The sequence below is a fragment of the Gorilla gorilla genome, chromosome 7 (assembly GCF_029281585.2).
Source record: "Gorilla gorilla gorilla isolate KB3781 chromosome 7, NHGRI_mGorGor1-v2.1_pri, whole genome shotgun sequence".
Taxonomy (NCBI): Eukaryota; Metazoa; Chordata; class Mammalia; order Primates; family Hominidae; genus Gorilla; species Gorilla gorilla.
The window spans coordinates 5258783-5286259 of record NC_073231.2 but is presented as its reverse complement, the minus strand read 5'-3'; the positions used below and the strand labels follow the sequence as shown (position 1 = coordinate 5286259).

Below are 27477 nucleotides of genomic sequence, written 5' to 3'. Positions count from 1 at the left end.
CTTATCCTACAGCCAAACCCAGCTATTCCCCAACCTGCTGAGTAGCTTCATAAAACATCCTTGTTTGTAATCTTTGGCCCCAACCAACCTGTGACTGCCTCCAGAAATCAAAGGATAAAAACGTCCTGACATTAACGAGATTAAAGAGCATGGAGGCGACCAGATAACTCACAGGGACGCTGACGGCCGCGTGGGATCCCTTGCCTGCTGCTCCACAACACTGGTCTCAAACCACCCCCCGCCCCCGTCCACCCGCACTCTTTCCACCCCCCACCCCTGCCCACCCACACACTTTCCGCCCCCCCCGGCCCCCCACCCGAACACTTTCCACACCCCCGGCCCCGCCCACCTGCACTTTCCACCACCCCCGCCCACCCGCACACGTTCCACCGCCCCCGCCCCCGCCCACCCGCACACTTTCCACCTCCCCCGGCTCCGCCCACCCGAACACTTTCCACCCCCCACCCCTGGCATCCATCTCCTCGTGCCACCAGCCCTCTTCTTCCTTCCCAGCCCCGCTGTTTTCTTGTGATTCTTGGCTCCCCAAGGCCGCGGGGGCTGTATCTCAGTCACCCTCACGCAGGGCACCCAGCGCCTCTGTGACTCACGCTAGGCTACCTGGGCTCAAACCTTGCACACGCCTGGACCTTCCACTCTCCACCAGCACGAACTGCACACCGTGACTCCTTCCTTGAACCCTCTGGTTGCCCTTGGAGTGCCCCCCCCCAGCCCCCGCGCCCACCAGTGCAAGACCGCGTCTCCCCCTCACAAATTAAAACACAGTCCCAGAACAGACGTCCGCTCTGTGCCAGGTACCATGGGGGCTCAGCGAGGACTCCTATCCAGTAGGAATGATCAGAGCCCGAGAGGAATAAATGAACGTGGCTGGGCGCCCGAGGAGGGGAGCGGCCAGGCTTGGGTCTGTGCCTGGGCACTGTCCCCGGTCTGCTGGCCCCAGCCTCAGTCCAGCCTGTGTCTTGCTTCTGGCGCAACATTCCTGAGCAATCCCTCTGCGGTGGACCCGCCAGGGCTCCTCGGTTCCGATGACCATGGCTTGGAACCCCCCTGGGTTCCCCTAACCACAGAACCTCACAGGTGGGGTCCAGTGGGGGTTGCACAGCTCCCACGCTGCCCTCCAGCCAGTTTCCTCCCTGCCCATCCCGGAGGATCCAAACTGAGCCACAGATGTCCAGCGAAGCCCTGGAAATCTCATGCCCAGCCTGCAAACGGGAGCAACAATGTTACAGAGCAAGTATTAAATGGCTCGCAACGTACGAGATGCTTGTTGATGAGCCTGGAAGGGTTCAAGCTCAAGCGTCAGAAGAACGACGCTGCCACATCACTGGGGACGCCCCGTGCTGCCATCGAGGCTGTTCTTGCTGGATCTCCCTCTCCACCGATCAAACAGTTTCAACTTCCGGTCCAAACCCTCCCTGCACAACTTTACTCCACATGCTTACATACTGCTCTCCTCTGAACCCCTACCCGGCATTTCTCAAGCCCTCAGAATACACATCTCACCGTGATCATTTAAAGTCTCGCTCCTCTCTGGATGTTCCACCTGCGCCCCTGCCTCTGCCCCTCACACTCAAGGGTCAATCCTCTCTACCAACCAAAAAGTGTTTCCACACTTGCTTTGTTTCTTAGCAGATAAACACTTTACTTTTTATTAATAAAGAGATTCACCTGTTCACTTTCTTTGGAAGAAATTCAAATAATAGAGAAATAGATGGATTTGTGCAGTGGAGGACTGCATTACTGTTTAAGCCTTTGGATCTACTTTTTGTTTGAGACAGGGTCTTTCTCTGTTGCCCAGGCTGGAGTGCAATGGTGCGATCATAGCTCACTGCAGCCTCAACCTCCTGGGCTCAGCTCAAGCAATCCTCCTACATCAGCCTCCTGAGTAGCTGGGACGGCAGGCACACAACATCATGCCCAGCTAATTTAAAAAAAAAAAAATGTTTTTAAAGATATGGGGTCTTTACCGGCTGGTCACAGACTCTTGGCCTCATGCAATCTTCCTGCCTCGGCCTCCTAAAGTGCTGGGATTTCAGGCATGAGCCACTACACTCAACCTACCCCGACTTGTCTTTTAAAACTGTGTATATAGTTTTGACTATAAAAACTCATATCCTTCCACTTTTGGAAGTTCAAAATACTTCTTCTCTGTTCTATTCTCCTGGTGTTATTCAGCTGTCGGACCTACGGAGCCCATTTTCTTTTAACAACTCACTTCTGTTTTCTGTTTCTCTGTGTTTTTGTTCTACTTCCTGGGACATTCTCTTGCCTTCACATTCCAATCCTTCAATGAATATCTCAGCTCCTGCCATCCTGCTGTTAACCTCCCCGGCACTTCTCTCTACAAATGCTCCTTTCGGGCTGCAGCCGCCTCCTGGTGATGGATTTAACGCCAGCTCCTCCCTTCCAGTTTACATGTAGCCTCATAAGCATGGGATGGGGCAGGAGCCATCCATGGGTGCTGAACTAGGGGAAATTCTGATGGGGAACAAGGTATCATGTGGTTTAAAACCATTCCCCACACGCTGCTTATTTGCTGCAAGAGGAGACAAAGAATAGTAATTACATGCCGGCAAGATCACCACCTCCAAGGTGTAACCAAAATGAACACCAGGGGTGAGAGGATGTGGGCCTCGGGGCTCCAGGAGCAACACCGTGAAGAGGAGGGTGCCCACCACCATCCACCCGGGAGCGACCCCGTGAAGAGGAGGGCGCCCACCGTCCGCCCGGGAGCGACGCCATGAAGAGGAGGGCACCGACCATCCACCCGGGAGCAACGCCCTGAAGAGTAGGGCACCCACCGTCCACCCGGGAGCAACGCTGTGAAGAGGAGGGCGCCCACCATCCGCCCGGGAGCGACCCCGTGAAGAGGAGGGCGCCCACCATCCGCCCGGGAGCGACCCCGTGAAGAGGAGGGCGCCCACCATCCGCCCGGGAGCGACCCCGTGAAGAGGAGGGCGCCCACCGTCTGCCCGGGAGCGACCCCGTGAAGAGGAGGGCGCCCACCATCTGCCCGGGAGCGACGCCATGAAGAGCAGGACACCACCGTCCACCCAGGAGAGACGCCGTGAAGAGGAGGCCGCCCACTGTCCACCCAGTGCCCTCTATCCTCCTTTATTTTTACAACTTTTACATGTGAAGTTATTTCCAAACACAAAGGTCTTAAAGACATGTTCTGCTTTCTCTTCTGTCACCCATCCTCCATGTCTTCTGCCTTCTGGGATGGTGACTCTCGCTGTTCCCGATGGCCTCGGGAGGGAGGGTGCATGTCCCACAGGGCGTCCCACAGTCTCACCCTCTGCAGTTCACATAACAAATAAGTGGTGTGTCCGTGAAATACGTGCAGTTACACCACGCCACTGAATGTGCTTCTCCAGCCACATGAGCCTGAGATGTGAATACACGCTTTGGAGTGTCAAGAACATTAATATATACTCAATTAATTCTTTCCAGCTAATTCAACCTAAAAGAAACTGCCTTAGGTTTGTTTCTAGAATATGTGGCATTACAAGCTTTCTATGAGATGAGACGTATAGCATTTTAATTTTTGTGATGCCAGGACTTAATGATTTCCATATTTGTTTGATAATGTCTTCCATCTCTGGCCTCCCTTCTATGGCATTAAAAGTAATTAAGAGATGAGGTGCCTGCCACCGCACACACAGCCAGAGAGGCCAGGACCAGAACTCCCGTCTGCCTCTCGCAGCCCAGTCATGTACCCCGTGTAACACCCATGCCTCTGCATGCAGGGCCGGTATCCTGGGTCTTGCCAGCTCTAAGGAGTCACACTCACCAATGAGGCCCTTGTCAGCAGCGTGGCCCAGGGAAGGCAGGTGCAGGCATCAGACAGGCTGCTCAGGGGACGTCTCGGCTCTGCCACCACGGGAAGGCCACCTTTGGCCAATGGCTCACAGGCTGTGCTGCACCTTCCATGTCCAGGCGAAACCACAGCTCGTAGGGCAGCTGAGGACTGAAGGAGTCCCATGTGGAACGCACTATGGGAGCAGGTTGGAGAGAGGAACCATCCAGGGGCTGGAGATGTCGCGTCAGTGCCGTGAAGACATCAGGCTGCTGTTCCGCTGGATCTCACCAGCACTGGGATGAGCTGCAACCAGTCAAAGGTTGTTATCCATGAGTCAGAGGTCTTCACACTTCCACTAGTGTCAGAACCACCTGGAGGGCTTGTTAAACACCTTCTGCTGGGCCCACCCAGGAGTTCTGGGGGAGGGCCCAACAGTCTGTTTGTCCGTCAAGTTCCCAGGAACTGCTGGTGCTGCTGGTGCAAGAAACATTCTCTGATGCGCAGGGCTCAGCCTCCGGTGAACAGGGAGATCCACTCCATTAACCCCCTTCAAAGCTGCAGCTGAAACCCCATTTTACATGGGAGAGTGACCAAGGCAAAAACTCACAAGCACCAGAAGAACGGTGAGCACAAAGCAACAGCTTCCACGTGCTTTGTGAGATAAAGAGCAGATGGAGGGCCTTCTTAGAGCTGGGAATGCAGGACCAGAGGTCCCCACAGAGGCATCTGAGTGAGGACCCCAGCAATGAGCTGCAGGGGCTGGAAGCATGCGGAGTCGCAAAAGGCAGGCACCTCAAAATCCACGTCCAAACCTGCGGCTTCTCCAGGCCCCTTCCTTGCACACAGCACCCCAACCTCGTCTCCGTGACTACAGAAATGGATGAGAGGGAACCAGACGCTGCATGGGCTTTGGACGTGTGCCCTGCGGATGAAGCGTCTCAGTAAGTGCAAAGCTCGCACACCAAACATCGCTGCCCCGGCCAATGACCACCTTCCAGGGACCACGCCAGGGTGCACTTCAGCCCCAGGAGATGGGTGTGCTTTGTAAGAGATTTGCAGAGTGAAGTCACCCCAAGGCCTCTTGGGTGAAGTCGCCAGGCCTCACCCAAGCAGGAGGCTACAGCCCAGGCCACAGTGGGTTAAGTCATGGGATAAACATTTGCAAAGCAAACACCATGGGGACCACTTCTGACCCGACACAGGTCACAGACAAGAACAGCCCTCAGCGGCTGACTGAGCGCTTTCCTGCTGTACGGTTTACTTCGCACTTGTACGGGTATCGTAGACCTGATACATGTTTTTACAAAAATTTATATTCATTCATTCATTCATTTTCCAACCCACTTATTGCAGGTCAGGGTCACACGCGGCAGGAGCTCACCCCAGCAGCTCAGGGTGCCAGGCAGGATCCAGGCCTGGATGGAGGTCACCGCAGGCACTGAGACAGCAACGGAGGGAACACAGCAACTCGCTGCACGTGCAGGGCTTTGGGATGTGGGAGGAAACCTGGTCCCCAGAGAAACTCACAGCCCTGGGGGAAGGAGCCAACCCCACATGGACAGCACCCCAGCTGGGATCAATGTTTTCCTCATCAGTGTCATAACGAAACCCCGTTGAACAGAAGAGCATCTGCAGTGCTCGCTTCTGGCTCACCCGAAACTCAGGATGCAGCCCTGTGAGCCCGTGGGGAGGGGGAGGGGCGGGAGGAGAGCGGCCGCCGGGACAGGGAAGGGGCGGCAGAGAGAACGGAGGATGCAGGGGGTGCCGGGTCATGGGAGTGAGACGCAGCCCTTCGTGCTCGCACACACCCCCGTGACTCCTCGGCTTCTTACCGGGCGCCCATGTTTATTAGATGAGATTAAAACAGACTCATGTAAAATAACGTCTAGCTAGTCTGCACAACAATTTTTACAACTATGAGAAAGCATCGCTGAAATGTCCTTAAGAAAAAATGTAAAATGACCGTGAAATTCATCTGGAGTTGAAGTCCTCCCAGGCCTTCCTACAGCTTTCCAGTTACGATGCAGATACATCCGCACACTCGTGGTGTTCACCTTCTTATTTAAAACATGTGTCCCGCAAACCCAGACGAGAGCAAACGGTTTGGAGAAAGAAGGGACCCTCAACATGGCCTGGCAGGACCAGGGTCGCTTGGTGACAAACACCTGTGAAATAAGGGATTGCGGGCGAGTCCACGCTTATGTTTTACACGAGATTCCAGCACCTCCATGAAACGTCAGCATTTGTCACAGTGAACAGAGACCTGCTGCTGAACCCCCACTCCAAGTGCAGGAAGGCGGCTCCGATTCCACACCAGTGAGGGGGTTTCCTCCGATGATTCTCCCTTGCGCCGCTGACTCTGGTGGCACTGAGGCAAGAACAGTCATTCAAAGCCTGTTACAGATGTAAAACTTGGGGCGACTTCACCCCTCAAATCTCTTACAAAGCACACGCGTCTCCTCGGTCTGAAGTACCATCCATGAAGACTCTTCAAAACACAGAGAATTCATCAATTCATCAAGAGACACCACTTGTCTTAGTCAGCTGGGGCTCATAAAACAAAATCCATAGACTGGGGGGCCCATAAATGAACAGCAGAATTCATTTCTCACAGTTCTGGAGGCTGCAGGTCCAGCGCGGAGGTGACGGCAGTGTCAGGTGAGGACCCACTTCTGGGCTCAGATGGTGGCTTCCTGCCATGCCCTCCCATAGAGGACAGTACTTGGTCTCTTCCTCTTCCTACAAGGGCACGAATATCAACATGGGGTCCCCACCCTCGTGGCTACATCTTGCCCTCATCGCCCCCCAGGGCCCCACCCTCCAAGCACCATCCCACTGGGGACCAAGGCTTCAACATAGGAATTTGGGGGGACACGTTCAGTCCATGGCACCATTTAGATGTCGGATGGGTACCCCAAAATTAGTGTGACTTCCCCAAATACATCATCTCCCCACCACCCAGCCCCCCCGCCCTGGTGTCACCCCATCCCAGCAGCTCAGGGTGCCAGGTGGAACTGGCAATGGTACCACCATTCCACTCCCCGGCCAGGTCCTGCACAAAACCCTACATCCTCTCCTCCAAACCTGCATCCCATCCATTATCCCCATCCAACAAACCCTGGGGATTGACACCTCTCACCATTGCCCCACACCGACCTGGACAGCAACCATCCTCCCGCAGCCTGACTGGTCCAGCAGCCTCCAGTCCCATAACCCTCCTTCACACCACCATCGAAAGGGCTCTCATAAACCTCGTGAACCCAAAGTCACACTGCATTGTTCTGCTCAAAACCCTCTGCAATGGCCCCAAACATTTCATCGTTAAAGGGCCTGAAGGCCCCATGCAATGTGGCTCGAGCTACCACTTCCAGCCTCCTCTCAAGCTCTGGTTACACAAACCCTTCCTGCTCCTCATCAGCGCCAAGCGTGTGATCTCAGAAGGGGGGACGGGCAGCGTCCAGAGACCGACAGCCTCCTGCTCCCCAGAAACAGAGGTGGAAAGAGCTGCTGTGTCTCAGCACAGGGGATGCTGCAGATAAAACAACACTGAGACTGCAACAGCTATTACATTATACACATCCATAATTCTAACAGTTTTATTTTTAGTTGACAAATAATGACTGTGTATATTTATGGAGTCCGATATGATGTATCCATCCTGCATACATTGTGGAATGACCAAATTGAGCTAATTAGCATATCCATCACCTCAAAGATTTACCATTTCTTTGTGGTGAGAACATTTTAAATCCCCTCTTCTGGCTGTTTTGAAATATGCAGCTCTGTGTTATTATTAACTGCAGTCACCATACTGTGCAGCCTCCAGAGCCCACCAGCCCACCCAGCTGACTCCCCACACCCACCCCAGCCCTGCCAGCCACCACCCCACTCCCCCACCCTGCCCTGCCAGCCACCACTCTGCTCTTCCCATGCCACCCCTGCCATCCACCGCTCCACTTTCCCCACCCCGCCCCTGCCAGCCGCCACTCCGCTCCCCCCACCCCGCCCCTGCCAGCCGCCACTCTGTTCTCCCCACCCTGCCCCTGCCAGCTGTCACTCTGCTCTCCCCACCACACCCCTGCTCCGCCTCCATACATTTGCCTTGTCATAGATTGCCACGTGAGTGAGATCAGCTGTGCTTGCCTTTCTGCACCTGGCTTATTTGTCACGGTGTCCCCCAGCTCCATCCATGTTTCCACAAATGACAAGATTTCATTCTTTTTTAAGGCTAAATAGTATTCCACTGTGTACATGCCACATTCTCTTCACCCACACATCACTCCTGGGCACGCAGGTAGATTCAGCATCTTGGCTGCTGTGAACGCATCAGAGGGGAGGGCAGCCCTGTCCCTGTCACACCAGTCTCTGTAACACAGAGATGTCTCGACCATGCTGGAGTGACAACCTCCAAGTCTAAGGGCTGGAAGCCACAAAGATCACTCATTCCGTGTCCACCTCAGGCTGCAGGGAGGCTGCTCTGGGGGCGTCTCCCACCCAAGGGCTCAGCTGACTGAGCCTCCAACAGCAGAAACATTGCAGTGGCCATGGGAGAGGGAGACGCACACTGCTCCGAGAGAGCCCTTCCCACAAGGACGTCTCACGCACGAGGGGAAGAAGCCCCTGCCTGCCAGAAGGCAAGAGCAAGAGGGACCTGAAGCCTGAGCCACACGGCCTGGGTGACCTCGGAGCCTTGGGCCGACAGCCAAGGAGAGGAGGCTGAGCTACTCGGAGACGCCGAACCTCCCAATGCTTCAACAGTAACCATGGGAACCTCTGCACTCCAAAACAACCACATCCGCATTGTCACAGCAAGAGGAGGGGCTCGGGCCCCATGCTGCTGGATGAAGGGGGTCTTGTTCTGTCAGGACACACCTTGGAGACCCCCATGTCCAGAGCCTAGGACAGCACCTGGCAGGGCTGGTGCTCTGTAAACATTTTCCAACAGAACGACGGTTAACAGAGTCCTGGATAGACCTGCAGGCAGGAGGGCTGCTGGATGCTGTCATGAAACCACAGCATGCCTAACGGATTTCCCTCCCTGCAGAAAGACCCTCCTGACAGCTTCCGGGCTGAGGGGTGGCCCCAAGGCTACACTGGATGGAAGGGCGGCTTCATCCAGGACCGCAGGACTGGGCTCTAACCCCACCCTCCCCTTCATGGGACAGGTTTCCTGCCTATCTGCTGCAGACAAGGGTGCATATTTGCTCCATCTGCCTAATTAAATCTAATTGAATTGATTTGCAATGTGAGAAATTAGATACGACACCTAAGTTAGATGAATCACAGGGCAGCCTCATCGAATTGGTCATCCTGGCAGGGTGAAAAGGCACCCAGCAGTTCAGGGTCTTCCACCGTGTCTGCCTTCCTAGCTGTCGGACATTCTGCAAAACCTCATCATTTTGCCCAAAGGGAAAGTGACTCTGGAGGGCAGGACTCTCCCAGGACCCCACATCGCATGCCGCTCTGCAGGACCCGGCCTGCCCTCGGTTCCACTTCTGCTCCATGTTGCACGCGGCTCTGCAGGACCCAGCCTGCCCTCGGTTCCACTTCCGTACTTGCACGCAATGGTGTCTCACTTCAGGTCATCTTGTAAAAGGCAAAGGGAGCCTCTTTAGCCCCGGGCTTTCCTCTGGACGTGCAAAGTACTTCTGTGAGTCGAGAGCTTGAACCTGGAACCAACCAATGTTTGCACAACCACAGACCAATCCCAGAGGCAGGATGCAGACCAGCAGGCTCAGGATTCCATGGGGGTGGATTGGGGGTGGGGACCTGGCCATGCCCTAGCTGGCTAGGGATGCTTAGAAACTGCATTCATCTAACATTTCTGTAGGACTAAGAAGCTGCAGCAGGAAAAACCCTAAATTCCCTCCTAAACCTGAAATGTTGCTGCTACTGCTGGAGCATGGCCTGCCTGGCTCGGCCTCTCCTACCCATCCCTCTGCCCCGCCTGGTGGTTCCCGGTCTCCCCCGCCTCTCTGCTCTGCAGCAGAAACGGAACTGTGCTTCCAGCACAGGGAACAGACCAGGGAGCTGACCTACCCAGGGAAGCCACGCACTAAACCCTCCATTTTCTCTAACCACACGTTTGCTTTCTCCATCTAGCTGTGTTGTCCTCCCACGCCCCCTCCCCAGCCCCTGGCACCCCCCATTCTACTTTCTGCCTCTATGAATCTGCAACCCCAGGGGCGTTGTATGAGTGGAGTCACACAGCAAGATCTTTCTGTGACTGGCTTATTCCACTCAGCATAGTGTCCTCAGGGTTCATCCACGCCACAGCCTCGTCGGGATTTCCTTCCTCTTTGAGGCTGACTCATGTTCGGCTGCGTGGATGGGCCGCTCTTCACCCATCCTCCCATCCATGGACGGACACGCTGGCTGCTGCCACCTCTGGCTGCCGTGCACAAGCCGCTATGAGCCTGGGTGTGTAGGGGCTGCCCCGAGACCCCGCTGGCTATCGTTTGGATCAACTCAGGAGTGGAACGGCTGGGTCACAAGGTGGTTCCATCTCGAGTTTTTCATGAATCTCCATACACCATTTTCCACAGCATCTGCCCCATCTTCCATTCCCAGCAGCAGCACCCAGGACCCAATTCCTCCACATCCTCCCAGCACTTGTTATTATCTGCGGTTTTGCCAGTGGCCATCCTAAGGGGCAAAAGGGGCTTTCTCAGCACTGACTCACGCACACTCACGTGCACTGTTACAGGAAAGCACCACCTCCATGCTCTGTGCGGCGCAGCCCCCAGACACCTGTGGATGTGGCCCCAGTCACTAGCCCGGCTTCCCTGCAGTGGTGGGAGCTCTACCAAGGCCCTCCCCCTCCTCGGCTGGCTGGGATGCAGGCTTTGCATCCCCAGGCAGTGAGAAGCTCTCCCAGGCCCTCCCCATCCTGGGCTGGCTGGGATCCTGGCGTGCTTTGCACTCCACAGTGTCTTTTAGAATTCTCTTTGTCTCTTTGTCATGGGATTCTTCTTTCTCAAGGCTCCTATTTATCATTTAAATTAGATCTTCCTGCCCACACAACCCATCCTCTACTCCCAGAACCAGCCACCTTCTGAATCCCGGAGGCTCTCGAGGCCGGCCTCGCGCTCTCTGAGATGGAACAGTCCTGCGATCCGCCCTCCCCGGGCGAGGCTCCCATCCTGTGGCCCAGCAGCTGCCCACACACGGGTGCAGGGAAGGTGCCACCTGGCATCACCCGAACCCCAAGAGAACAGCTTCTGACCGCAGGGAGAGCGCATCCCCTCATCTGCCATGTGTACATCTCACCAGGGCTGTACCACTCACATTCTCCACAGCCTGACCTTTTGGGCATCTGCTGTTTCTCAGCCCCCACCCCTGGCCTTTCTTCTGCTTTTCTATTGAAATCCTGAGCATTTCTCAAAATTAAGATGAAATAAAACACCCTTCCTGACGTGCACACGCCTGGTCCTGGTCGCCACACGGGTCCTTGTCGCCTTTCACCTTCAGCCGTGCCCTGAATCACACCTGCAGCCTGGAAGCCCACATCCTTGGCCTTGGCAACTGGGGGGGGGGGGGTGCCTTATTTACCCCGAATTCCTCACAGCCTCTGAAAAGCACCCCCCGAGGGAGGGGGAGCCAGAAGAGGATGCCACACCCTGCCCACCATGAAGGGATGAGGGGAGGGAATCAGGGTCACAGCCCTGCAAACCCAGTAGCACTGACCCAGGTCCTGGGGGCAGTGAGGACAAGGGGGAGCCAGTAAGGGGCACAGCCGGGTGGGCAGGAAGGTCACACAGCAAGGATCTCCCAGCTGGGGTGCCAAGGACATCCCATGCATCAGGGTTGTCATGCCCTAGAGTTTAGGGGGGTCAGGAAACACCCCAGGGTGGCTTGGGCACAGAGGGGAGGTTTGCAAAGGACAGGGGGCTGAGGCCGGAGACACACAGGAAGCAGATCCCAGCCACACTCTGCCAAGGGGATCTGTGATAGGATAACATCGAACCTGCACCTGGATAGGTGGCTCTGGTGGTGGCACCAGGTGTGTGAGGGCAAACCTGCAAGTCCCCACTGTGAGGCTCCTGAGGTAGACAAGAAAGCACAAGGAGGAATTACGCAGCCGCAGAGGGAAGGGGAGGAGGGAGGGGAGGAGGAGGCGCCTTCGAGACCCAGAAGAGAAGGGCCATCCTGACAAGGCCGAGCAGAGGAATAAGAACGAGAACCAGAAGGGAAGATGGCGCACATCCCCAACCTTCCATCAGGCTGGAGAGGCAATTCCCGAACTATACTCCCATGGGGAAAAAGAACTTTCCATGATCAAGGAAGTCAAAGAATCACAGAATAAACACTCATCCAGGCGCCTGCAACGACAAGTGGCCACAAACGCTCTGAAAAGTCCTGCAGCAAACCACGCTCTGCCATGCGCGTGCGCGTGCGTGGCTCATCCTAGACGGCTTTTCTTAATGTCTGTATCAGAAACTAAACGCCCAAAGATGATTATTCTGGCCAAGATGGCTGACTAGAAGCAGAGCCGTTTGGAGGCTCCCATCGGAAAAAACCATAAAAAGCACGTGAATCCTTCACCGGCAGCCAAGGTATCCAGGTTCTCTCATCAAACTTCACTAGAAGGCTGGCGTGACTCACAGAGAGGAGGAAGAGCAGTGTGGTGAGGGGGCCACCCGAGAAACACACGGGGAAGGGGAGTCCCTCCCCCCAGCCAAGGGAGGCGGTGAGTGGGCACACCACCCAGCGGGGGAAACTTTGCTTTTCCCACGAAACCGTGCAACCCACGGATCAGAATATCCCACTTGCAAACTCACGCCACTGGGGCCTAGAGTTCCAGCCCCGGAACGTGAAGATTCTTACAGCCTCTCACCTGGAATCTGCTTAAGCCTACAGAACTCCTGGGGGGAGAGGTGACCAGCACTGGCTGCAGCGGCCTGCTGTCTAAGCTGTTTTAACTCCCTGGGGAGGGGCAGCAGCCAGCACTGGGGCTCACAACGGCCTAACACGCTAAACTCCCCAGCACCCATTTCTATAGCTCCAGTCTGCGCTCTTCCCCTGCTGGAGCCAGGGAAGCTGAATGGCTTGGTCCCAAGACTTGTCGGCACAGCCCAACACACCCTGTGGCCGTCTGTGTCCAGAGTGCTCTTCAGGCTCGACCCTGACCCATCCTTCCTCAGTGGGTGGCTTCCCTGCAAGAACTCCAATAACTCCAGCCAGAGGCTGAGGGACAGACCCCAGAACTCCCTAGGCCTGAGCCCCCAGCTGCAGGGTGGCCACAGTCTCTGGACCAGCAGACTTAGCCTCTCCTCCTGGGAGTTCTGAGGAACCCAGGCAGCCCAGACGCATGGGCTTCCCTGCAGTGAAACACACCCTCTCCACCAAGGGACGAAGTGCTTCATTAAACGGGGCCTGCTGTCAGGCCTCTGAGCCCAAGCTAAGCCATCATATCCCCTGTGACCTGCACGTACACATCCAGATGGCCGGTTCCTGCCTTAACTGATGACATTTCACCACAAAAGAAGTGAAAATGGCCTGTTCCTGCCTTAACTGATGACATTGTCTTGTGAAATTCCTTCTCCTGGCTCATCCTGGCTCAAAAGCTCCCCTACTCAGCACCTTGTGACCTCCACTCTGCCCGCCAGAGAACAACCCCCCTTTGACTGTAATTTTCCTTTACCCACCCAAATCCTATAAAATGGCCCCACCCCTATCTCCCTTCACTGACTCTCTTTTCGGACTCAGCCCACCTGCACCCAGGTGAAATAAACAGCTTTATTGCTCACACAAAGCCTGTTTGGTGGTCTCTTCACACAGACATGCATGAAACCTGCTCCTCGTGCAACCCAACTGGGTGAGACCCTCCAACAGGGGTTGTCACACACCCTGTACATAGACACCCTACTGGCAACAGGTTGCTGCCCCTCAAGGTCAGAGGTCCCAGAAGAAGGAACAGGCACCCATCTTGGCTGTTCTCCAGCCTCCTTGAGTGACATCTCCAGGCACAGGAGTGAGTCAAATGAATAGGGCCTGAAGTGAACCCCCAGCAAACTGCAGCACCCCTACAGAAGAGGGACCTGATTATTGAAAAAAAAAAAAAAAGCAGAAAGTGACAACAGCATAAACAACAACAAAAATGGCCCCCACAAAAACCCCATCCAAGGGTCAGCAGCCTCAAAGACCAAAACTAGACAAACTCACAAAGTTGAGAAAGAATCAATGAAAAAAAATGCTGAAAACCCAAAAGGCCAGAGGGTCTTTTCTCCTCCAAATGATCGCAAGTCAGGGTGCAGAACTGGATGGAGGATCAGATGGACAAATTGACAGAAGTAAGCTTCAGAAGATGGGTAACAAAAAACTAAGATGAGCTAAAGGAGCATGTTCCAACCCAATGCAAAGAAGCTAAGAACCTTGATAAAAGGTTAGAGGAATTGCTAACTAGAACAACTATTTATAAAGGAACATAATCTGATGGAGCTGAAAAACACAGCACGAGAACTTCATGAAGCATACACAAGTATCAATAGCTTCATTGACCAAGTGGAAGAGAAGATATCAGAGTTTGAAGATCACGTTACTGAAATAAGGCATACAGACCTTACATAAGGCAATAGAGAAAAAAGAATGAAAAGGAATGAACAAAGCCTCCAAGAAATGTGGAACTTCATAAAAAGACTAAATCTACGATAGATTGGAGTACCAGAAGGAGACAGGAAGAATGGAAACAAGCTGGAAAACACACTGCAGGATATTATCCAGGAGAACTTCTACAACCTAGCAAGACAGGCCAACATGCTAGGAATTCAGGAAATACAGAGAACACCATTAAGATGCTCCATGAGAAGATCAACCCCAAGACACATAATCATCAGATTCTCCAAGGTTGAAATGAAGGAAAAAACGTTAAGGGCAGCCAGACAGAAAGGCCAAGTCACCTACAAAGGGAAGCCCATCAGACTAACAGCAGACCTCTAGCAGAAACCCAAAACACCAGAAGAGACTGGGAGTCAATATTCAACATTCTTAAAGAAAGGAATTTTCAATCCAGAATTTCATATCCAGCCAAAATAGCTTCATAAGTGAAGGAGAAATAAAATCCTTTCCAAACAAGAAAATGCTGAGGGATTTCATTACCACCAGGCCTGCTCTGCAAGAGCTCCTGAAAGAAGCACTAAATATGGAAAGGAAAAACTGGTACCAGCCACTGCAAAAACACACCAAAATATAAAGACCAATGACACTATGAAGAAACTGCATCAACTAGTGTGGAAAATAACCAAATAGCATCATGATGACAGGATCAAATTCATACATAACAATACTAACCTTAAATGTAAATGGGCTAAATGCCCCCAATTAAAAGACACAGACTGGCAAATTGGATAAGGAGTCAAGACCCATCAGTGTGCTGTATTCAGGAGACCCATCTTACACGCAAAGACACATGTAGGCTCAAAATAAAGGGATGGAGGAATATTTACCAAGCAAATGGAAAGCAAAAAAAAAGCAGGGGTTGCAATCCTAATCTCTGACAAAACAGACTTTAAGCCAACAAAGATCAAAAATGGCAAAGAAGAGCATTACATAATGGTAAAGGGATCAATTCGACAAGAAGAGTTAACTATTCTGAATATATACGCACCCAAAACAGGAGTATCCAGATTCACAAAACAAGTTCTTAGAGACGTACAAGGAGACTTAGACTCCCACACAACAATAGTGGGAAACTTTAGCACTGCACTGTCAGTGTTAGACAGATCAACAAGACAGAAAGTTCTCAAGGATATTCAGGACTTGAACTCAGCTCTAGATCAAATGGATCTAGTAGATATCTACAGAACTCTCTACCCCAAATCAACAGAATATACATTCCTCTCAGTGCCACAAGGCAATTATTATGAAATCAGCCACGTAATTGGAAGTAAAACACTCCTCAGCAAATGCAAAAGAACTGAAATCATAACAGTCTCTCCAGACCACAGTGCAATCAAATTAGAACTTGGGATTAAGAAACTCACTCAAAACCACACAATCTCATGGAAATTGAACAACCTGCTCCTGAATGACTCCTGGGTAAATAATGAAATTAAGGCAGAAATCAAGAAGTTCTTTGAAACTAATGAGAACAAAGAGACAACGTATCAGAATCTCTGGGACACAGCTAAAGCAGTGTTAAGAGGGACATTTATAGCACTAAATGCCCACATCAGAAAGTTAGAAAGATGTCAGATAGACACCCCAACAGTGCAATTACAAGAGCTATAGAGGCAAGAGCAAACTAATCCAAAAGCTAGCAGAAGACAAGAAATAACTAACATCGGAGAAGAATTTAAGTAGATAGATGAAAAATGGTCCGAAAAAAATCAACAAATCCAGGAGCTGTTTTTTCAAAAAAATTAACAAAATAGACTGCTAGCTAGACTAATAAAGAAAAAGAGAGAGAAGAATCAAACAGACACAATAAAAAATGACCTCAAAGAAATACAAACTACCATCAGAGAATACTATAAACACCTCTATGCAAATAAACTAGAAAGTCTAAAATAAATGGATAAATTCCTGGATGCATATACCCTACCAAGACTAAACCAGGGAGAAACTGAATCCCTGAATGGAACAATAACAAGCTCTGAAATTGAGGCAGTAATTAATAGCCTACCAACCAAAAAAAGCCCAGGACTAGACGGATTCACAGCTGAATTTTACCAGAAATACAAACAGGCGCTGGTACCATTCCTTCTGAAACTATTCCAAACAATTGAAAAGGAGGGACTCCTCCCTAACTCATTTTATTAAGCCAGCATCATTCTGATAACAAAACCAGGAAGAGACACAACAAAAAAAGAAAACTTCAGGCCAATATTCCTGATGAACATTGATTGTTAAAAACTGTCAATAAACTAGATATTGAAGGAACATATCTCAAAATAATGAGCTATTTACAACAAACCCACAGCCAATATCATATTGAATGAGCAAAAGCTGGAAGCATTCCATCTGAAAACCAGCACAAGACAAGGAGGCCCTCTCTCGCCACTCTTATTCAAATAGTATTAGAAGTTCTGTCAAGGGCAATCAGGCAAGAGAAAGAAATAAAGGGTATTCAAGTAGGAAGAGAGGAAGTCATGTTGTCTCTGTTTGCAGATTACATGATTTTATATTTATAAAACTTCATCACCTCAGCCCAAAAACTTATTGAACTGATAACCAACTTCAGCAAAGTCTCAGGATACAAAATCAATGTGCAAAAATCACAAGCCTTCCTTTGCACCAACAATAGACAAAGAGCCAAATCATGAGTGAACTCCCATTCACAATCACTACAAAGAAAATAAAATACCTAGGAATACAGCTAACAAGGGATGTGAAGGACCTCTTCCAGGAGAAGTACTTGAACCACTGCTCAAGGAAATGAGAGAACACAAAGAAATAGAAAAACATTCCATCCTCACGGATAGGAAGAATCAATATTGTGAAAATGGCAGTACTGCCAGCAATTTATGGATTCAATGCTGTTCCCAAACTACCACTGACATTCTTCACAGAATTTGAAAAAACTATTTTAAATTTCATATGAAATCAAAGAAGACCCCATATAGCCAAGACAATCCTAAGCAAAAAGAAGAAAGCTGGCGGCATCATGCTACCTGACATCAAACTATACTATAAGGCTACAGTAACCAAAACAGCATGATACTGACACCAAAACAGACATATAGACCAATGGAGCAGAACAGAGACCTCAGAAATAACACCACACATCTACAACCATCTGTTCTTCAACAAACCTGACAAAAACAAGTAATGGAGAAAGGATCTCCTATTCAGTAAAATGGTGGTGGGAAAACTAGCCAGCCATATGCAGAAAACGGACAATGGACCCCTTCCTTACACCTTATACAAAAATTAACTCAAGATGGATTAAAGACTTAAATTTAAAATCCAAAACCATAAAAATCCTAGAAGAGAACCTAGGCAACACCATTCAGGACATAGGCAAGGGCAAAGACTTCATTACAAAAATGCCAAAAACAGTGGCAGTAAAAGCCAAAATGGGCAAATGGGATCTAATTAAACTAAAGAGCTTCTGCAGAGCAAAAGAAACTATCATCGAATGAACAGGCAACCTACAGAATGGGAGAAAATTTTTGCAATCTACCCACCTGACAAAGATCTAACATCCAGAATTTACAAGGAACTTAAACTATTTACAGGAAAAAAAAACATCGAGAAGTGGGCAAAAGATATGAACAGACACTTCTCAAAAGAAGACATTTACACAGCCAACAAACACGAAAAAAAGCTCAACATCACTGATCATCACAGAAATGCAAATCAAAAACACAATGAGATACCATCTCATGCCAGTCAGAATGGCAATTATTAAAAAGTCAAGAAACAAGAGATGCTGCTGAGGCTGCAGAGAAACAGGAACGCTTTTACACTGTTGGTGGGAATGTACATTAGTTCAAACATTGTGGAAGACAATATGACAATTCCTCAAGGATCCAGAACTAGAAATACCATTTGCCCCAGCAATCCCATTACTGGGTATATTCCCAAAGAATTATAAATCATTCTACTGCAAAGACACATGCATATGTATGTTTATTGCAGCACTATTCACAATAGCAAAGAGATGGAACCAACACAAATGCCCATCAATGATAGACTGGATAAAGAAAATGTGGTACATATACACCATGGAATACTATGCAGCTATAAAAAGCAAAGAGATCATGTCCTTTTCAGAAACATGGATGAAGCTGGAAGCCATTATCCTCAGCAAACTAACACAGAAACAGAAAACCCAACACCACATGTTCTCACTCACAAGTGGGAGATGAACAATGAGAACACATTGACACAGAGAGGGGAACAACACACATCAGGGCCTGTTGCGAGTTAGGGAGTGAGGGGAGGAAACTTACAGGATGGGTTAATAGGTGCAGCAAACCAGCACGGCACCTGTGTCCCTATGTAACAAAGCGCCACGGCACCCGCGTACCTATGTAACGAAGCACCACGGCGCACGCATACCTACATAACGGACTGCCATGGCACCCGCATACCTATGTAACGAACCACCACGGCACCCGCATACCTACGTAATGAACCACCACGGCACCCACCTACCTATGTAACAAAGCACCATTGCACACGTGTACCTATGTAACGAACCACCACAGCACCCGCGTCCCTATGTAACGAAGCACCACGGCACCCGCCTACCTACATAACGAACCGCCACGGCACCCACCCACCTACATAACGAACCGCCACGGCACCCGCACACCTATGTAACGAACCGCCACGGCACACACGTACCTACGTAACGAACCGCCACGGCACCCGTGCACCTACATAACGAATCGCCATGGCACACGCGTACCTATGTAACGAACCGCGACGGCACACGCATTCCTACATAACCAACCACCACGGCACCCGCGTACCTACGTAATGAACCGCCACGGCACATGCGTTCCAATGTAACGAACCGCCATGGCACATGCGTACCTACGTAACGAAGCACCACGGCACCCGCCTACCTACATAATGAACCGCCACGGCACCCACCCACCTACATAACGAACCGCCACGGCACCCGCACACCTATGTAATGAACCGCCACGGCACACACGTACCTACGTAACGAACCGCCACTGCACCCGCGCACCTACGTAACGAACCGCCATGGCACACGCGTACCTACGTAACGAACCGCGATGGCACACGCATTCCTACATAACCAACCACCACGGCACCCGCGTACCTACGTAATGAACCGCCACGGCACATGCGTTCCTACATAACGAACAGCCATGGCACACGTGTACCTACGTAACGAACCGCGACGGCACACACGTTCCTAAGTAACGAACCTCGACGGCACACGCGTTCCTACGTAACGAACCGCCACGGCACACACGTTCCTACATAACGAACCGCCACGGCACAAGCGTACCTATGTAACAAACCGCCACGGCACACGAGTACCTATGTAACGAACCGCCACGGAACACGCGTACCTATGTAATGAACCGCCACGGCACACGCGTACCTATGTAACGAACCGCCATGGCACATGCGTACGTGTGTAACAAACCTGCACATTCTGTACATGTATCCTGGGTTTTTTTTTTAAGAAGAAATAAAGGGAAAAAAAAAGAATATGCATTTGCATGTCAAGTAATAAAAGCATTATTGTATTTTTTTTTAAAAAAGGATCATTATTCTAAATTTCTATGTGGCCAGGGAATCAAAACAAGATAAGCTTCACAACTGTCCCTAGGCCAATGTAGGCCCAGGCTTACCTCCCAGGGCAATGAATCGTTTTATCCGCCATACAGTGCCTCAGGTGACTCACCCACAGCGAGACTGTGACAGCTGGTCCAGACAGCCTGAGACGCTGCCAAGAGAACAGTCACTGCACGTGGAGGCTGTGGCCAGCAAGGTCTGCCCAGTGGTGGGGACAGCACGTGACTTCCACTGAGATTACAATCAGAAAGCTATTCCTCACTGAGAGAGAAGAATCCACTCCATTCCAGCAACACAGGACATCACAGGACATACGCACTGCTCAGGAAATCATCTGACCTGGCCCTGCAGAGCACGGGACTCAGGAAGATGGTGTTACAGGACCAGAGCCCGTGTGGAGCACAGGGAGGGAAACAAAGCTTGTCAGTGTCACCAACAAAAACTCAACTTGTGACATTAATCCTGAGTAGTTACCCATACCCAGACCGATGCGGAGATCTGACCCAACAAAACAACGTCGCAGCGTGAGCAGCCGAGAAGTGACGACACCACGCGGCGGAGGGGAACGGACAGGAAAGCTGCTGACGCCAGGGAGAGGTGCCGCTGGGCCAGGCACGGGTGCCCGCAGGAGAGACCTCCGCAGGGAGAGGTACCACTGGATCAGGCGAGGGTGCGCTCAGGAGAGGCCTCCGCAGGGAGGGGTGCCGCTGGGCCAGGCACGGGTGCCCTCAGGAGAGGCCTCCGCAGATCTCTGATGATGTGCTAACTAAATTAGATAAATCCTCGTCATGTCTCATTCATGTCTCAGGCCTCAGCTGGGTCTCACGTCTCATTTGGAGTATCACTGACGCCTCTCTTAAGTTCTCTGTTAAGGAGCCATTTCAAGTATTTACAGGGAAGCCTCTGGACTGGGTGATATCATGTGACCACTGGCACACAATTCAGTGCCCAGAATGAGCAGGACACAGGTGAGCGCTTATGCCCTCTGGAAAGGTGGAATATACCACACAAGGCTATGAGTTTGCATGGCAGGGGACTCAGATATCCTGGAATGAATAAATTCAACCAGACTGGGGATTGGGTGGGAGAATTTATATTTTCTCTGTGACATTTCACAGTTTATTTCTGGGAACAAAGTGACAGAGCATATATTTCCAATAAAAAGAGAGATGGGCTGGACACAGTGGCTCACACCTGTAATTCCAGCATTTTGGGAGGCCGAGGCGGGTGGATCACAAGGTCAGGAGTTCGAGACCAGCCTGGCCAACATGGTGAAACCCTGTCTCTACTAAAAAAAAAAAAAAATGTGTATATATATATATATATATATATATATATATATATATAAATTAGCCACAAGTGGTGGCGTGTGCCTATAATCCCAGCTACTTGGGAGGCTGAGGCAGGAGAATTGCTTGAATCCAGGAGGCGGAGGTTGCAGTGAGCCAAAATCGTGCCACTGCACTCCAGCCTGGGCAACAGAGCAAGACTCCATCTCAAAAAAAAAAAAAGAAAAAAGAAAAAAGAGATGAAATGGTAAGGAGAGGATGAGAAAATAAATGTTCTTTTGCATTTATTTCTATTGATGCATTCAAGTTTTCTCATTGTAATTTTGTTTCCAAAACAGAACAATCTGAGAAATAAGAATCTCTATTTACAGAGATAGAGATACAACCAGTCAAATTATTGGGGCAAACGTCCTACATAAAACCGAGGAATAAATGAGATTCACAGCCAAGCAAAGTCCATGTAGATGTCTGACTACTCTGAGAGAGTTTTATACCTCAAATGAAGATTGTCTATTAATTTTCTGAAAAGTAAAAATCCCTATCCTAGGTCACTTAACTTTCCTGAATTGTTTTAAAAAGAAAGATTCTACTTTGCAATATGTAAGATTAAGTGTATTGCTCTAAGTCATTTTTACCTAATCTTTGCAAATTCTTGTGAATATCACCTGAGCTTTGCAAAATGAAGGTAGACCTTACTCACTTATATATAAGCCACTTACTGAGTACCTTTCAAGCATGAGTTGTTGTGCAGGTCCTGGAGATAGAAAGTTGGCTGTGCAATTAGATATTAAGTGATACAACTAGTTATAAATTAACAGAGTGGAGATCAGGGCATTATATTTATGCATGGAGGAGGCACCCACCCTAATTTAGGAGGGAGGAACTTCTTAGCAAAAATTACATCTGTGTTGAGTCCATGAATGAGCAGGAGTTACAGTGGCAAGTGGGGCATGGGGACATTCTCAGGAGAGAAAGGACCCACATACAAAGTCTTCCCAGCACAGATGCCATGTCGCAGGCAAGGGCTGGAGAGGGGACACACACTGGATGGTCACCCCACACAGGAGCCAGATAGCAGAACCCTCTGTGAGTGTGTGGACACTTTCCTGGGGAATGATTTATGGTGTCTCATGTGAGACAGAAGCACATCTACATTCTAGAAGACGCATGGCCTTGGTGGCAGGATGCACAAAGTGTGTGCAGGAGGAGAATATTAGAAGCACAGAAATTGATTAGGAGGATGTGGTCAAAAAGAGGGACGGAGGAACAAACCTAAGAGAAGGAGATGCAAGCGCAGTGGAAGGAGAAGGGGCGGGGCCAAGAACACAGGTGAACACAAACACCACGGATGCGAAGAAAACTTCCCCTCACCCCTCCCAAAGGAAAGACCAGTTCTGATGAATTTGGGAGAAGCAGGACAAGAAGGCCAGGACACAATTTCCTGAAGACCTCTACATTTCTTACACAAAATAAGGGCACCCATTGGTTGCTGAGATCAAATGAGTAAAGAAGGAGGCTGCAGACTGGAGGGATATGGTTAAGATATAAAATTCCATTAGGGAGGAGAGACATGGAAGGAGAATGGAGAAGTGCTTGACAATGACATGGAAAAGAGAGTCCAGGTAACAATGAGAGCTCACATAAAGTGGCGGCTGTTGTTGCTATTGTTTTATTTTTAGCAGCATCCACTGCCCAGATACATGGTTCTCCCTAGGAGCAATCAACTCTTTGGGGTATAGAGTGATAAAGGTCAATGATGAGAAAATTCAACTATGGAATTTTGCCAAGTAACAAAATGATAGATTAGGGAGGGAAGTGAGTCAGAAGGGAGGTTGTGGCACAAGTAACTAAAGAACGGATTTGTGTGTTCTTGGCTCCTAGGAAACTAATGAAGACAACAGGGGGAGACGGAGGAAGGAACCAGAGATGTTCAAAGACTAGATCGTGGGTCAGATGGTAATGACTCTAATCTAAGGCAGAGATGATGGCAGAAAGATGCCTTCACAGGACAAAGTGAGCCTAGCACTCAACACCCCCACCTGGGGAAAGTGACACCTGCATGGGAACTTATCCATGGGTACCAACAGACCCAAAGGACCTCTATCTTCAAGTAAACCCTATGCTCCCCAAGCAGACAGTGTCATTTCGGTGAATGTCCTAACAGCAAAACAAATTTCTTCTCCGGGGAATGGTCTTCACAAATTATTGCCCAGAAAGTGAATAATTCTTCTCTAGTCAGTGGCTAACAGGGAAATTATCTATGTGCCTCTGGACTTGTTCTTGTATCACAGTGAATAAACTGGTCCAACCCAAACTGACACATCCACAAACTCCCTTTGTGATCCTAGGTAAGATTTTAGATGGCATTTGTCAATGTAAAAAATAAAAATAAAGAATATAATGTAATCAAGTTGCTTTCACACACAACCTAGTTGGCTTTGGCCAATTAGGATATTGGGAACCTCCTTCATTGAGCCCAGACCAGAGTACCATCAGTCCCAGGACTCTAAAAGCCATCTGTCTTAGTCCCTTTTGTGTTGCTATAACACAATATCTGAGGCAGAGTAATCTGCAAAGAGAAGAGGTATTTAATTCATGATTCTAGTGTCTGCAAAGTCCAAGAGCATGGTGCCCATGGCTTCTGGTGGGAGCCTTGTGCTGTCTCACAACATGGTAGAGAAGTGGGAGGGGAAGTGGGCCTTGTGAAAGAGGAACCAAACAGGAGAGGTGGCCTCACTTTATAAAATCCACCTTCTTGGAAAGCAACCCATTCCCAGGAGAACTCACTCCTGAGAGATGGCATTTAATCTCTCCATGAGGGTCCCTCGTGGACCAAACACCTCCCACCACTCAACACCATTACACTGGGGACCAAGCCTCAGTGAGTTTTGGTGAGGACCAACCATACCAAACCATAGCACCATTGGAACAACAAGATTGAGAATGGCTATCACAACATGGAAATCCTAACCCATTTTCCTAGAAATTTACTCTCTCATTCATCCCAATAGCTCTGCAGTCCCCACAACCTCCACATATCGTCCTCTGACCCACAACCCCACCACCACCTTCACAAGGAAGAGCAAAGCATTCATCAAGAATTTTCTGAACTTTGAACCACAAAACCTACCATGTGTTCCTCTCTGATTTCCATTACATTCAGAGGGTCCCATGGATCTCACACTAAACACTCTAGCTCTGTTCTATATCCCGTATTCTCCTAAAAGAATTTGTTTCTATTAATTATTCCATCTCTGTCTATAAATTCAACCTTCCTCCCACCACTAACGTTTTCCCATGAGTACTTAAATATATTCAAGTCTCTCCCATTGTTAAAAAATGGGAGAGTGACTTCCAGCATGACAGTATGAGGACTCCCAGTACTCTCAAGGAAAAGTGTTGAAAATTATAGACAACAACAAAACGTCTACAGTCTCTGAAAATGGTCCATTGGCAAACAGCAAATGAAGAAATATCTTTCAAGAGAAGCTACGAAAATTCAGGGAGACAAGTATCTGTGGGATTTGAACCAAGTCTGCTCCCTCCTATCCCTCCCAGCTCAGAAAGTCAGAGACTCCACTTGGGATGTCTTCATTTTTCTGCTGGAGAAGCAGGACAAAAGCAGATGGTTATGGGCCATCACTAGCATTCAGAGCCGTGGAACACAATCTCTTTCCAAAGGAGCCAAACCTCATTTGCACAGAATATGAAGAAGCTTAAACCTAAGGGAGCTCTCGGGAGCATTGGAATTTGTGGTGAAATGCAATTGGGAAGAGATTCAAGACACAGGTGAACCTGTAGGTTACTGGCTTGCAGGGGAACTAGGGAGTAAGACAGCTGGGAGGATCCTTCTTGTGTCAAAGCAAGTATCAAACAGGAACCTCAAACTATTCCTTCAAAGAAGCCACAATTTGATTAGATTTATTTGTGGAGCAATGTATGCCCACAATTGCAATCAGCAGCAATTAGTGACGTTTAATAGCTGCCTGGGTCAGGGACAGAGAGGAAGAAAGCCTGCCCACACCACTGTCATCCCAGGTAAGGGGGTCACACCCAAAGCTACAACCCCTGCCCCCAACAAGGAGCCACATCAGAGGCTAAACACCATGGGGGACAGGGCAGAGAGTCTAGACTCCTCTAAACAATCCCAGCCAATCACTGAACGAGGAAACAACAATAACAAGCCCAGGTGTGGGGGAAGGACCACTATCACTGGCAAGAGCTGTGACATTATATATCAAAATGTCCAGTTTCTGACAACAAATCATGAGACATGCAAAGAGATAGGAAAGTATGATCCATACGATGAAAAAACAATAAAAGGCAGGCAACACAAACTACCTGTGGAAGTGACCAGAGGCCAGGTTTATTAGAAAAAGATTTCAAAGGAGTCATAAAGATGTTCCCAGAACCAAAGGAGACTATGACTGAAGAGGTAAAGATGGTAGAAGAATGTTACAAAAAATTTAAAAAAAAAACCTGGCAAAAATATAGAAATTACCAAAAATAACCATATGGAAATTCCGCTGTTGGAAAAGTAAAATAACTGAAATGAAAACTCATTCGTGGGGTTTAACAGTAGATTCCAACATCAGGAAAAGGAATAAGCAAACTGCAAAACAGATCCATAGATGTTCTGCAAGCTAAAGCAGAGACAGGAAACAAGACAGAGACAACTGAAGGAGCTCAGAAGCATAGGGCACCTAGAGCACACAAACACAAGCACAATGAGAATATCAGAAGGAGGTAAGAGAAAGCAGCAAAAAAGATATGCAAAAAATAATAGCTGAAAACCTCCCAAACATACTGAAAAACAATAACGTACACATCCAGGAAGCTCCACAAACTCCAACAAGGATAAAAGCAAAGAGAGTTACAAACAGATAAGTCACAGTACAAATGCTGAAAGTCAAAGAAAAGGTGAAAATCTTAAAAGCTACAAGAGAAAAATGACTTGTTACTTACAAAGGAAACCCAATCAGATTAATAGTTGACTTCTCAGCAGAAACAGTAGAGGCCAGAAAAGCAGTGGTATAACATACTGAAAGTACTCAAAAGAAAAACAAAACTGTCTATCACAAATGCTATATCCAGAAAACCTATTCTTCAAAAATGAAGACAAAATAAAGACATTTCCAGAAAAATAAAAACTCAGAGAATTTATTGCTAGCAGATCAAGAAGTAATTCTAAAGAAAGTTCTTGAGGCTGAAAGCAAGTGACCCCTGATAATATTAAAATCCATATGAAAAATTAAGATAATTGGTAATGGTAATTACATAATTATAAAATACCATATTAACATATTTTCTGTCCTCCTAACTGATTTAAAATAAAATTGTATAAAATAATACATATGAAAAAGCTTGGTGGACCTATCAAACATAAAAATATATGTGTAACATATTTGTCAATAACAGCACGAAGGGGGTTAGTGGAAGGAAAGCTATGTTATACTAAGAACATAATTACAGGTGATAAAGTAATAATTATAACAATGTGCTGTTGAGTTTGCAACATTAAGAAATGTAATAAGTATAATAATACCACAGAAGAGGGGAAACATAGTATAGCTACATAGAAGTAATGCTTCTATTTATTACTAGAATTATGCCAGCATAAGTCTGAAACTGATTTTAATAAGCTAAAACACATATGGGAAACTCTAGAGCAAACACGAAATAAATGACTCAAAAATATAGTGAAAAAATCCTTAAGTAACTTAAAATGCTACATTGGAAAATATTCACTTAATGCAAAAAATGAGTAAGGAGGGATCAAGAAATAAAAAAGGTATGAGACTATATTAGTTCATTCTCACACTGCTATAAGGACATACTCACGACTGGGCAATTTATAAAGAAAAGAGGTTTAATTGACTCACAGTTCAGCAGGGCTAGGGAGGCCCAAGGAAACTTACAATCATGGTGGAAGGGGAAGCAAACACATCCTTCTTCACATGGCAGCAGAAAGGAGAAGAATGAGAGCCGAGGGAAAGGGGAAGCCCCTTATGAAATCACTGGATCTCATGAGAACTTACTCACTATCATGAGAATAGCATGGAGGAAACTGCCCCCATGATTCAATTACCTCTCACCGGGTCCCTCTCATGACACGTGGGGATTATGGGAACCACAATTCAAGAT

General features: G+C 48.9%; 1 protein-coding gene across 3 annotated transcripts in view; it reads right to left on the bottom strand.

The window, feature by feature from the left end:
* The window catches only part of DLGAP2 (DLG associated protein 2), a 968326-nt gene that overhangs the window by 788265 nt on the left and 152584 nt on the right, over positions 1–27477 (bottom strand). Inside the window, exon 1 of one of the 3 annotated variants that reach the window (XM_055347996.2) lies at positions 20101–20191. The exons of the other annotated variants lie outside the window; for them this stretch is intronic. The gene's annotated coding sequence lies outside the window, so the exon portion shown is untranslated. Of the gene's footprint in view, positions 1–20100; positions 20192–27477 lie in introns of those variants that run through there. 3 annotated transcript variants of the gene reach the window in all.